Source organism: Budorcas taxicolor, chromosome 4 (genome assembly GCF_023091745.1).
Source record: "Budorcas taxicolor isolate Tak-1 chromosome 4, Takin1.1, whole genome shotgun sequence".
NCBI lineage: Eukaryota > Metazoa > Chordata > Mammalia > Artiodactyla > Bovidae > Budorcas > Budorcas taxicolor.
In genome coordinates this window covers 42,616,169-42,626,446 of record NC_068913.1, presented here as the reverse complement: position 1 = coordinate 42,626,446, position 10,278 = coordinate 42,616,169, and positions in this window count along the sequence as shown.

The following is a 10,278-nucleotide window of genomic DNA, read 5'->3' as shown; positions in this document are numbered from 1 at the left end:
TGCTGGAGTCTATTCCCTGTGTCCATGATCTAAAGGAATACAAACAGCACCCTTATTTCATTGAAACTGTGTGAACGCATCAGGATATGCTGAACAGAATTGAAAACCAGAAAGTAAGTAGAAAAGCCTTTTGTCCCAAGGACCTATCACAAAGTCTTCGCAATAATGCTGTTGCTATATTTATTACCTAATATTTCCCAAGGGGCTTCTCTAGTAGCTCAGACGGTAAATCATCCACCTGCAATGCAGGAGACCCAGGTTTGATCCCTGGGTCCGGAAGATTCCCTGGAAAAGGAGATGGCAACACACGCTACTATTCTTGCATGGAGAATTCCATGAACAGAGGAGGCTGATGGACTGCAGTCCATGGGGTCATAAAGAACTGGACACGACCAAGTGATTAACACATACACAGTATTTCCCAAAACATTAGCTGCAAAAATAATGGATCCAAAAGAGAGTTCTTACACTCTGTCTCCTTCTCAAAGGTACACAGTGTTAAACTTTTAACTTAATTTAACTTGTCAACTGAAAGGAAAATACACAATGTCAGAGTCGTGTTTTGAGTTTCTGTTTTTTTCAGGGATCTTACTAAGGACCATAGCTGGAGAAACAGCCTCTCAGACAGCTCTGAGGAACTGCTCTGAAGAGATAAGAGAGGAACCAATACCTAGTTAAATTTTTAGCTAGGAAATACATGTAGTCAAGCATACATCTTGGTTAAATATATTACTGCCAAGCACAAAGACCAGGGATCTCAACTTAATGATTTTAGTGTTTTTCTGTGATGTATGGGAAGATGTATGAATCTGGGTTCATTGAAATACTTCTGGAGACATGCATTTAGCTATCTGGAGGGCCCTTTTATCCTGGTTTTCTTTTTAAAAAGTGGAGTTTAGTTGCTTTACAATGTCATTAATTTAGGCTGTGCTTAGTCACTCAGTTGTATTGGATGCTTTGCGCCCGCATGGACTGTAGCCTACCAGGCTCCTCTGTCCAAGGGGATTCTCCAGCCAAGAATACTAGAGTGGGTTGCCATACCCTCTTCCAGGGGATCTTCCCAACCCAGGGATCAAACCCAGGTCTCCCACATTGCAGGCGGATTCTTTATCATCTGAGCAATTGGGGAAGCCCAAGAATACTGGAGTGGGTAGCCTATCCCTTCTCCAGGGGAGCTTCCCAACCCAGGAATCGAACTGGTGTCTGCTGCATTGCAGGTGGATTCTCTCTCAGCTGAGCTAGTTTCTGCTATACATCAAAGTGGATCAGTTATACATGTATATAAAACCCCTCATTTTTACTACAGACCATTGAGTAGAGTTTCCTGTGCTAAACAGTAGGTTATGAGTTGGGAGATTGGGATTAATGTATATACACTGCTGCTGCTAAATCGCTTTAGTCATGTCCAACTCTGTCCGACCCCACAGACAGCAGCCCACCAGGCTCTGCCGTCCCAGGGATTCTCCAAGCAAGAATACTGGAGTGGGTTGCCATTTCCTTCTCCAGGGGATCTTCCCGACCCAGCGTTGAAACCCGGGTCTCCTGCATTGCAGGCAGATGCTTTACCTCTGAGCCACCAGGGAAGTTACTATATTTTGCAAAAGATAAAGAAAAATTCTTTAACATCATCTTTTTAATCCTGTTGACTAAAAAGTAGTCACAACCTGAAAATAGTTATTTTATTTGGTGATGTCAACTAGAAAAAGATATACAACTTGACACTTGTGAGTTAAGTTTTATTTGGGGCAAAATGAGGACTGCAGCCCAGGAGGCAGCACCCCAGATAGCTCTGAGAGACTGTGCCAAGGAGGAAGTAGGGGAAGGTCAATATATAAGATTTTGCTGAAAGGAGGAAGTTCAATACCATTAAGCACTCATTTTACAAAAGATTTTCTGCTAGTTCTGAGGATCTGATGTCACCATGAAGGGATTTAGGGCTTTTCTAGATATGAGGAGATACAGGGGGTTGAGATCATAAAATCAATTCCTAAAAACATCTATCTAAAGAACTGCCTCACCAGATTGCCTGGAGCATAGAGTGCCTCACTCCACCCTGAACTCCCTCAAGGGGTGTTGACTGTCAGCAGCTGCAGCAGCACAGGGTTCAGTCTCCTCAGAGGCAGATGGCAAATGTCCTTTTCGTTCAGTCTTTGGCAGTGCTCTTGGCAAGTGCCAGTTTGTAGTTGACAGAATATTTAGGACTCAGAGCCCAGGGGACAGCATCTCTGTAGCTCTGAGAAAACTGCTCCAGGGAAGCAGGAGGGGTAGTCAGGCCATATACAAGTTTGCAGCAAAGGGAGCAGGAAGTCTGAACAGCAAAGATCAGGATCAAATTAAGGCGTTCAGCATTGCACATACAGGAAGATATATACAGTGCTAGCAGCAGCAGCGTATAGGAAGGTGCAAGCCTCTGGCCTCACTGAATTCATTCCTTTCATATGCATCTCAGCTCTCTGAGCTATCTCCCTCATAGCTCAGTTGGTAAAGAATGCACCTGCAATGCAGGAGACCCTGGTGTGATCCTGGGTCAGGAAGATCCCCTGGAGAAGGAATAGGCTACCCACTCCATTATTCCTGGGCTTCCCTTCAATTCCCGGGTTAGGATCCCCTGGAGAAGGGAAAGGTTACCCATTCCAGTATTCTGGCCTGGAGAATTCCACAGACTGTATAATCCATGGGGTTGCAAAGAGTCAGACAGGACTGAGTGACTTTCCCTTCACTCAGCTATCTGGGCCAAATGCTGTTTCCTTGTTGACCTTAAGGAGTGGCAGATGGTGGCTTCTTACTCTCCTAGCTCTTCAGCAGTCACCTTGTGGGAGTGGCAGCATCTGCTGTACTACAACTTTGGGAGCTCTTGTTCACATTTGGGGGGCAGAAACTGCTGACGACTATGACATTTCTTGCTTATTGATATGGCAGGAGATATTTTCATTTCACAGGATATACTTCTAAATATTTCCTAAACTTCCACCTCCCTCTCAGTCAAGGGCTCTGTTATACCATGAATCCTCTTTATATATCTCTATGCAGCTTCACAACTCCATGTTAAGCTTTCTACCCCCTCTACTAATAAACAATCATCTCTTCTAAGCACGTCACACGTATTATCTCATTTATTCCTGCGCTCTTACCTATAACTGTTATTATTTCCCTCATTGTGTGAATGTGGATACTGAGTAGTTAAGAACCTTATTCCAGACTATGCAACTCCTCAGGGACAGAACTAAGTTATCAGCCCAGATGACAAAGAACCTTCAGGCACCATTGTTCTCTATTTATGTTCTGTCCACATTAGAGAGCAGGTTTCACTTGGGTGTTTGCCCTTAAAAGCAAGCGCCTTTTCTCTTGGTGACTCATAGCATCTTCTCACACATATGAGTCCCTGTGACAATGAATAAAAAGAAACCCACATGCCGAAATTGTAACTGAGTATTATCACAGTACAATAAAGTAATCATGTATCATGTTAACTTGGGACTTTAAGGAAAGGGTAAAATATGTTGAATATATTCAATCTCAGAAGACAGAATAATTTATAATATAGTTAAATTATTCATTATGGTTTAAGATACCAGAATTTGAAAGGAGCAAATCCTCTACTGATCTGAAAATATCGTGTTTAGTAAGAAGTTTCTTGTACAGACAGGTGATCAAAAATAAATGCTGTTTGAGCTCTAAATTGGCAGTTTTTCATACCCTGCTTACACAGCTTACACATCTAAACGTAAGATTCTTTTTCAAAATTTGTGCTCGGCTGTACTATTCCTGCTTGTTGCCACTCCTTGTTGGTATGGAAATAAGATATGGCACCACGTGGGTTACTTGGTGAAGTGATTAAAACTGCAGCATGTTTTTATTATAGCTCTAATATCCTTAGTCAGCTGATGGCTAGAGATTAATGTCACAATTAGTATGTGGATGTTTGATATGCCTGCCTCCTGGGTTTAGAACACTTGTAAAATGCTGTGGGCTCAGCTGGGCTTTTTGTGGCCAGAGCTCACAAATGTAATATGAATAATCTGATGGGCCTCTGCTGAGATGGGGTTTGAAGATAGGCCTCTCATGGAGTAATACTTGATTTAACTTAGGGGAAAAAAAGACTTTCAAAGTGAAAATATTACTTTCAGAAGGTAAATATCACAACACTTTTTTTACCTGATCGTCAGAAAGTCAAATTGCCTGCCTCACAGTCAAATTGCCTGTGAGTTTAATAGATGGCAAGCTGCTTGTCATTTTGTCTGATCATGCATGAAGGAGAATTTGCTTCTTCAAATCTCTTTAAAATTCGAAGCTTACATTTTTAGAATTGAAATACAACTGAGAGACAGCACAGACAGTCCATAGACAGTAGAAATTTATCGAATCTTTAAGCTTTTTTTCTATGTAATCATTTAAAGTCTCATGAATTATATCAGAAAAATTTAAAATTCCTAACTGGTTGGCTTAAATTTGTGAGTTCAAGAAAGACAGGTAGGTTTCAATAGTTTAAAAAACATTTTAAAAACAATATTTAGCAAAGGTATGTTAGGTCTTCATGAAGCATGAGGTGATGAAGGCAACTGTATTTAGGAACTTGGCTCAATTAATTTACAGCAAAAAAAATTAAGATTTACTAAATTTGATAGATTTAAAAATTTAAGAAAGGACATTAGAAGAAATCTAAAAATGTTATGATCTTTCTTCCTGTTAAATATACATACACACTCATATGATTAATGGAAATTACCAAACACCTAAATCTGTATCAAAGATCACAGTTACTAACCTCATCAAGATTAGTCTTTATTGACTTCCCACTGAAATCTATCACCAATATTCTTATGCATCTCAGTGAAGGAAGTATCTTTTATGTAATATTTTTAAATGTGAGAAATTTTAAGGAAAATAATAGATTCAAGTTATGGAAAACATACTTATAAGAGTTCCACTATTATCTACTTATGGGTTTCCCTGGTGGCTCAGTTGGTAAAGAATCAAAGCAGGAGACCCTAGGTTCAATCCCTGGGTCAGGAAGATCCCCGGAAGAAGGGAATGGCAATCCACTGCAGTATTCTTGCCTGGAGAATCCCATGGACAGAGGAGCCTGGTAGGCTACATTCCAAGGTGTTGCAAAGAGTCAGACATGACTGAATGACTAACAGAGATTATCTACTTATATTGTAGATATTAAAGGGTCATTGATCTGTTAATAAATTCTCCAAGTTACATTGCAAGTTTTGAAGTGTAAGCATTTTCTGAAAAGCTGTAATAGAACTTTGATCAAGTATGTTTGATAATCTTCTGGAATGTTCCAGGTAAGGGTTATTTATAGTATAGAGAGAACTAACTTTAAAAGGGACTGATACTTTGATGAAAATATGATTTGTTTGTAAGGTGGTTGTGTACAGAGAAAATTCAGAGTCTGTCCTGCTAAGGAGATAAATGTTGCTTTTGAAAGACTTGAGATTTAACAACAAAAACAAAAAGAATAGAAAAATATTAGCAGTAAATTTAAATCTTCTAATTATTTTTAAGAATATCATTAAAAGTTATGAAAGAAATGTTCAAAGATTCTAAACATTAATTCTTTTATTGTTGGGTTTTGCTGTTTTTACGGACTTCCCTGGTGACTCAGTTGGTAAAGAATCTGCCTGCAATGCAGGAGACCCAGGTTCAATCCCTGGGTTGGGAAGATCCCCTGGAGAAGGAAATGGCAACCCACTCCAGTATTCTTGCCTGGAGAATTCCATGGACAGAGGAACATGGTGGGCTACAGTCCAAGGGGTTGCAAAGAGTTGGACATGACTGAACAACTAACACAGATTTTGCTGTTCTAAGATAGTGCTTTATGTGATGGAATTCTCCCTTTGTGAACAATTAAGGCAATGCTCACACTTTAAAGCTTATTTTTGTATACAAATAGACTAATTATTATAGGATTTTGTAATGTTCAGTTATTCATTATCCCAAACTTCAAAAAGAAAAAAAAAACTACATGTCTTATATGGCTTCTCTGGATCAAAAATCTCATTTCAAATCTCTAGGATGTTTAGATGTGTCTCTGTTTATAGAGGTGTCAGGCTGGCAGGAAAGGCAACACTGGTGTTTTCTTTCAGATGTCTTTAGGATAGGATTAGCTATAGCTTCTCTCAATAGTAATGTGTTTGACTTCTCTAGAAACATGTCTGTTCCTACTGATACCAATAGGATGTGGTAAATGGCTTTGGGAAACAGATTGCTGACATATTTATGTAGATTTGTTTAGAATATTAAATTGGTATGTTGATTTACCAATCAGAAATTTTGCCAAATGCATTCAAGACTTTTTGCAAGTCTGAATTGAGGAGAAACAAATGACGTTCTTTTACTATGATACATCATTTTCTTTAGATATTTTTATTTCTTCCTACCCCACCAGGAGAAGGCAATGGCGCCCCACTCCAGTACTCTTGCCTGGAAAACCCCATGGATGGAGGAGCCTGGTAGGCTGCAGTCCATGGGGTCGCTAAGAGTCGGACACGACTGAGCGAATTCACTTTCACTTTTCACTTTCATGCATTGGAGAAGGAAATGGCAAGCCACTCTGGTATGCTTGCCTGGAGAATCCCAGGGATGGGGAAGCCTAGTGGGCTGCTGTCTATGGGGTCGCACAGAGTCGGACGTGACTGAAGCGACTTAGTAGCAGCAGCAGCAGCAACAGCAGCAGCAGCAGCAGCAGCACCCCACCCCACCAGGAACATTAAGATAGAGTTAAAAATGGTAAAAATGCACGCACAGAGTAATAGAGCATGAATTTACTTGCCTTCCTTATCATGATAAGGCTTACAGAGAAGGAGATATAGGGTGAACAAGCACATAGAGCAGTAGTTAGCCAAGATCTGGCAGGTGAGGAGAGAACTGAAAAAAGTCAAAACCTAAAGGTTGAGTTAATTAATCAATGGATGAGAAGGACAGTGTTTTAGGAGGGAACACATTTGCAAGTGGATTTAGACTAAAGAATGGCAAAGATGGGCTAGAGAGGAAAAAAGGTACCAGGTCAGGGAGACCATGTAGATGTTATGGCAGTTGGATTTTATGACACTGGAGAGCCACGGAAGCATTTGAAGCCCTGTAATGTAATTGTTCTGCATTTCAGAAAGTCCATCCTGTCAGTTGGGTGGAGAATAGACAGGGAGGGGCAAGAATGGATGTTGGGCAGAGAGTTTAAGGAGCCAGGAATCTCTGCAAGAGAGAGACTTGAACTAGACAGGGGTGGTGATGATAGAAAAAAAGCAAATAAAGAAATATTTAAGATGTAGAGCAATAATAGAACTTGTTGAATAATTTAAGATAGGTAACACATGAGAGAAAGTAGGGTAGAGCCTGAGGTCTGGAATAAACTACCGAGAAATCACAGGAGGAGGGATAGATTTTTGAGATTAATTAAACTTACTAAATCCTGAGTTTAATTGTTTAAATGTTGAGTTTTACTTGTCTGATTATGTCCCCAAAGGCAGTTAAAGTATACATCCAGGGATCAGGAAACTGATCTTAGGTAAAGAAAAATAAAGGTGTAAAAGTACTTCTGATTTCTAGATAAGAATTTCATGACAGAGGAGACTGGGAGGCTACAATCCACAGGGTCGCGAAGAATTGGACATGACTGAACAACTACCATTTGCATCAAACACAACTGTGGAAAACCCACATATTGGCTCCACCCTCAGGAAACTAACAGTAAAGTGGAGAAATAAATACACATCAATATCTGTGCACAAGTACTGTGTACAAATATCAAACCTACACATAAATATTTCATTGTAAATGTCAGCAAGGTATAAAGAGTGGATTTATTATAAAAAGCTATACAAGTATGAAGCAGGTGAACTTGTATCTCTGAGATCTGGGAACCCCTGTCTCAAGATGTCAACACTGATTTAAAATCTGAAGAATAAGCAGGAGCCCATAAGGCCTGGAGTGCGAGCGGGCAGTCCAGACAACAAAATAGCAAGAGCTAAGGACCCACTGTGTGAAGGACCAGGGCCTGTGCCCTGACTACTAGATTTAACCTGAAACTGTATTTTAGAATGAGAGTTATCTAAGCTTTCAGGAATTTTAAAAAAGTAGAACTGATTTATTACTCTTGGGCAACCCACTATGTGGGGAGGGCAGACCTATATCCTAGGGTAGACAGAGATATTGGAGATTAGTACTCATCTGTTTCAGTCAGAGAGGTCATTATGGGGATATGACCTTATTGTTTATTAATTTGTTAAAAACTTAATGCCATTACATATGTGAGATACTATGGGGGAGAATGGGTGCCATATTATTCTTTTCAAAAGTTATTATTGTTTTGAGGGATAATTTATATGTTCATTCATTTTAAGCATGTAATTGAGTGTTTGGTAACTTTATAAGCTGTTACATTGGTATTTAACTTTTTTTTTTAAACATGAATCAATGCAGTTTTGCTTCTTTGGATGGTAATGGATGCTCTATTATACCTGGCTGAACTATGAGTTGTCCTCCTGGGGAAGTCTTAACTAGGGACAATGCCAGGTGCTAGACTATTCTTTCCAGGAAGAAATAACACGTCTAGTGCTCAGTTGAGCAGTGAAAACAGAAGAAAGTCACATATTTTATTAAGTCACATTTTAAGTGCTAATTAAAGACTCTTTACATATCATTCCTCTTTCTGTTATTGTTTTCTTTCAATACACAGTTAAGACAAACTTACTCTGATACCAGTGTTCAAAGATATTGCTGATTCAGAAGCTCAGAGTGTATTGGTTTGTGGTGATTGTTTAATGTACTCTGTTCATCTGTAGATAAGAAAAGCAGCCACGTGGAAAAAAATTGTGTTCAATGTCTCACAGGGGGATGATTGGTGACAAAACTGAGATTTAAATGCCAATTCTCAAGCATAGGCAAGGGTTTCCTACAGTGACCATATCACCTATCCTTGAAGGAAAAATGTAGTTCAAGAGGACTTTTTGCCTCAGATTCAGGATAAAATGCCTGATGAGTAATTTGCTCTTGAAATCTGAGTTTAATGAAGTCTTCATGTGTAGTGGTCTAGAATATAACTGCCCAGATACTTCCTCTCCTGCTTTAGAGCAAAACAGTGTGGCTGCTGCTTTAGATTAGGAAGCAATGCTTCTTTTTGTATTTACCAAAAAACAGAATTATCAAAATGAGTATGTACTTTTTTCTGTTTTAGATGTAATCCATGTGGTTTGTGCGGTTTTTTTTAATAAAATTTTCTACCTTTTGGTTCAAAAGGTACAGATAATTATGAAGGTATTATAGGGGAGCACATCGTATGTGTGAGTAACAACACAAAGTTACCCTTCGTGTTGTTCTTTCTCAGATATGCTAGAAAATAAACACTAATGGACTCACTGATGAAAAACTTGACTAACTCCAAGGGAAATAAAATCACTTCATTTGTTGGTGAAATGTCTTCCTTAGTTTATGCAATATATAAACGTATATTTGAAAGAAAGTGAAAGTCGCTCAGTTGTGTCAGGCTCTCTGCGACCTCATGGACTATAGAGTTCATGGAATTCTCCAGGCCAGAATACAGGAGTGGTACCTTTCTCTTCTCCAGGGGAATGTTCCCAACCCAGAGATCGAACCCCGGTCTCCCACATTGCAGGCAGATTCTTTACCAGCTGAGCTACCAGGAAAGCCCCAAATGTACACGTGTCCATCAGTATTTCAAAAATGTCATTAAATATTCAGATTTTAACTGAGTAAGATCATCACAGCATAGATCATCTTTTTCTTTGGTGTCTTACATGGGGTGCTTTTTGTGTTGAAATTTCATATGCTAACTGTATGTACAGTCATCTATTATTTTCTCCAATGTAAGACTTTTAATATGTTAAAAGACAGTTTTTATTGGTTTTGATATTACACTGGCATTTCATATTTGACCAGTTTTTTATTTTTCAGAAAACTCACAGCAATATACATTGAAAAAAAGATTTGCCATTCCATATATGTGCTGTTTGTTTTAATCTGACCAATTTAGAAAATGTGAACGTCTTTCAAACAATCACTATATTTGTGTGTCACATATATTATTCTTTATCTGAAAGGTATAATAATTAGAGGATTCTTACTGTCCTTATGAGGTAAATTAGAGTCTGTTTCTTTTTTCTTTCTTGTGACTCTTTATTTCTTAACTAGTGTGACAAATGTGGCTTAAAATAACAGTTGTACTATTACTAGTGGAAAATGTGCTGGGAGTGGCAGTGCTGTTAACAGAAAAATGTCACAGAGCGCTCATTTCCCTCTTGATTCAGTGCAGTG